Below are 4,000 nucleotides of genomic sequence, written 5' to 3'. Positions count from 1 at the left end.
CCTTTTTTTTTTTTTTTGGGCTGCTTCCTCCACTCTTTCTCCCATCTTTTTCTCTCCTGAACGACGTCTTCCATCTCTGACCTGTCTGACAAGCTTCACTAACCAGTCGCCTGCTGCTTCCAACAATATCAAAAGTTACAATAAAATCAAGTCCCCCCCCCAAAATAAGACAAATCACCTCCCTTCTTCTGTGGTTATTTTTACTCAAAAGAACCTGACCAGACTGTATTATATGATAAAAAAAAAAACAAGACACACTGTAATAAAAAAAAAAATATATATATATACATACATACACACACACACACATATACCTGTATGAAACGTCCTCTGTCGGTTTGGTGGTTATTTCCATGACATCCATTGTAACTCAGTCACAGTTGTGTTGCATTAAATAACAAATTTTCTATCCAAAAAGTCTCAGAATTTCTGGTGTTCCCTATAAGTGCAGATCTACATTTTTTTTTTTTTTTTTTTTTTTTTATTGGACAATATGTGAGCTAAGTCATTTAAAATGCTGATTTAAACACCCCATTTGGGTTTTTAAACAATGGATCTTTAAAAGTGTCACCTTAGTAATAAGCAATGTGTTAAAAATTAAAAGAGAAGGAAATTTGGCAGTTTTTGATCTGGTATTAGCTGCTGCTGATGTTTAATTTTGGTGTGAAATGAAAAAGGTAAAACATTGCAGAGGAAGGGGATGTAAAGCATTGTTAAATGTGTTAAATATATTTACTGTATTTTCACGACCATCGAGCGCACCGTATTAAAAGGCGCAGTCTCAAGTTACGGGGTCTATTTCTGTATTTAACCCATACATAAAGAGGCCGCATTATTGGGCGCAGGCATGGTAAAACATACGCTAGCTTAAAACACGGTAGCATGCGTGCACGCTAAAACAATGTTTTTAAAAAGGCAGCGGGAGCAAAACCAAGTTCCATTGTACTTTATTGAAGTATTTAACAATGTACTCGCGTTATTTTTTTTAATCAATCCTCATCCACAAATCCATCAAAGTCCTCATCTTCTGTATCTGAAATGAACAGCTGGGCAAGTTCTCCATCAAACATGCCAGGTTCCCTCTCGAACTTATCGGAGTCAGTCTCGTTGCCTTGCGGCTCCTCAGAAATGATGCCGGCTTTTAAGAAAGCTCGAACAACAGTGCAAGCAGACACGTTAGCCCAAGCAGCCACAATCCATTCACATATGGTAGCGTTGCCTCCCAGTCTTAGTAAAGCGGTGTTCGCCATCTGTCATCCATCGCTCCCACGGCAGCTTTTCCTTGTCATCCCCCGGAAGTTGCTGCACCATGGTAGTCCTTGACCGGATGGATAGATGGTGGCGTTTCATAAAACGAAACCACCAAGACGGACCTCCTTGAAAATGTTCGATTTCCATTTCTTCTGCAAGCATTATTGCCCTCAGTTGAATGGTGACTGTAGAGACACTTCTCCCGGCTCTTCTTTGCTCATTAATCCATTGCTCGAGTTGGTCTTCCAACTCGTGCCACCTCGCCTTCTTTCCGGGGAAACTCGGCTTCATCTTCTTGACTTGGCGAAGCTCGTTTTCCTGCTTCCTCCACTTGCGAACCATGGATTCGTTGATCTTGAATTCTCTCGCGGCTGCTCGATTCCCATGTTCCTCCGCGTAACTGACAGCTTGCAGTTTAAACTGCGCTACGTAAGCGTGTCTCTTCGTAGGTGCCATTTTCGGGGTGGGGGGGTCCTTAGCCAAACCGATATTGTTTTGCACAATGCACACCCTGGTGTTCTATACCTACTGGGGGCGTGGCTTTAGCATCCTCCTTCACGCACCCGTCCCCCTTTACGTCCGCATGCTGTTCTCAGCCACGTCCGCTTTTCCTTTGTATAAGTAGCGTGTTGGCACGAAATGCTCCCAGTCAGTCAAGCGGTCAAAAAAAAAAAGTCAAGCGGCGCGCTTATCACACAACATTTATAGATGTTGGAACTCGGTGCGCACATAAGGCGCGCCGCATTATAAGGCACCCTGTCCATTTTGGAGAAAATTTAAGACTTTTAAGTGCGCCTTATGGTCGTGAAAATACGGTAATACATATATTTAAAAATTTGGTCAATTTTGGTGTAAACAGACTACTTAAAGGCCCTGTATTTTGGCTATTTGTACCGCCATAGAGTGACTCTCTGGCATTTACTTAGTATAAAAGTGTCAATTTAATTTCAAAACACCTTGGTTTTGTCACACGAGTGTCCAGAAAAGGCCCCTATGACAGCTACTTCTGTTTGACCAATTTTGTATCCAGTGTGTCCCTATTTGGCTAAGACCGCCCCCTTTCCTCAGATTTGGTTGCTTCCATGTAGAAGACCCACTTCTGAGCTACGTATTTGTTATGTTGCCAGCGCTGGCTCAGGAGCTGAGAAGTAGGCGGAGATCTTCGCTAGTGATGTAGATAAGCTTGAGATATTCCTGATTTCAGGGCTCTCGGCAGAAAAACTTTGGAACTCAGGAATGCGTGGACGATTTTAATTCATATTTCACGTTTACTGAGGCACCATAGAGACAATATTACATCCCAAATACTAGAAAAAAATGGCAAAATACGTCCCCTTTAAGAACACCTGGGGTACTTCAGAGGAAGTCATTCGAGTTTATCTGTTTACATATTTACATTTTAAGCAGATACATTATCGCATATTATGCTATTGCCAATAACTGCCTGGCAAAACCTTTGCCAGGCAAACTTAAAATGATAGATAAATTAAAAGTAAAAATTTATTTTTTAATTGTCATTTTACGTACCTTTCCAAAAAATAGAAAAGTCAAATTAATTGATAAATATATATTTTACCATTTTATCCATCCATCCTGAACAGCTTGTCCTCACTATATATTTGTTAAATAAATATGTAAAATACATATTTATGGTGGCTAAGGGGCTAAAGTTGACTTATCACCTTACATTTGCCATTTAAATTACTAATTGTATTTATTTTATTTTACATGTGTTTTTATGGTGCTAAATTTACACACCTTGTGCTTGTATAAAAACTTCTAAAATGGATGTTCAAGATTAAATTAAAAGTACAAATGCTTAAAATGGACATCTTTTGTTTGTTGTCATTTTTTGTGCCTCTTCAAAATAGGTCAAATTCAAATGATAGATAAATAGGTAGGAAATAAAAGAAAATGACAAAGTTAGGAAATGTTTATCTTAATGTAGTGTGGAATTGCTTCATGATATCATAGAGTGCTGATTTGGTTTTAATGTGAATGTTTTAATAAAAGATTTCACATTCGTTTAGGAAATTATTTAAATTGGGGGAAACATTTTGAATTTTTTTTTCCTTCAGAGAAGGTTCGTCGATATGCTTTACATTGTCATCTTCATTAATTTATCTATTTATTGTACGTATTTATATTTATGCCAATAAATGTACAGATCTTGTGTTTGTATATGAAAAACAACTTTTGAAAGGATGTTAGAGATGAAGTTAAAATGTAGAACATTTACAGTTATTAATCTATTTTTGGCTCTCATTTTACATCATGCCTTCCCCCAAAAATAAATAGATCAGATAGATAGATGATAGATCAGATAAATATATTCACAGAACAGGGGGACAGCGATTTATGTGGATGTTAAATAAATGTGTCAAATGTATATTTATGTCAGAAATGTTCAAGTTTAGTTGTAAGCGGACTATATGGAAACACCAGGGGTCCTTCAACTTGCTTATTGCTAATATTGTGTCCTAATTTTAAGATCTCCGATTTTTAATCTAATTAGATGTTTTTGTTGTTGGTGGGTTTTAAAAAAAAATATATATTTTTATTTTTATTTTACATATTTGTATTTTACCCCTATACAAATCCGCATCTTGTGCTACTAGAACAACTCAAGTGGATTTTCCCAGGTGAGCTTCGGGGAGAGGAAAAAAAAAAAAAAAAAAAAAAAAAAGGAATGGAATCCCACAGCGACGTGCCGAGGCGGGCGGGAGCTAAACAAGCAACCGTCCTCTAA

Source organism: Phycodurus eques, chromosome 5, assembly GCF_024500275.1.
Source record: "Phycodurus eques isolate BA_2022a chromosome 5, UOR_Pequ_1.1, whole genome shotgun sequence".
In the NCBI taxonomy this organism is placed as follows: Eukaryota; Metazoa; Chordata; class Actinopteri; order Syngnathiformes; family Syngnathidae; genus Phycodurus; species Phycodurus eques.
Note: the sequence above shows the minus strand (reverse complement) of the source record.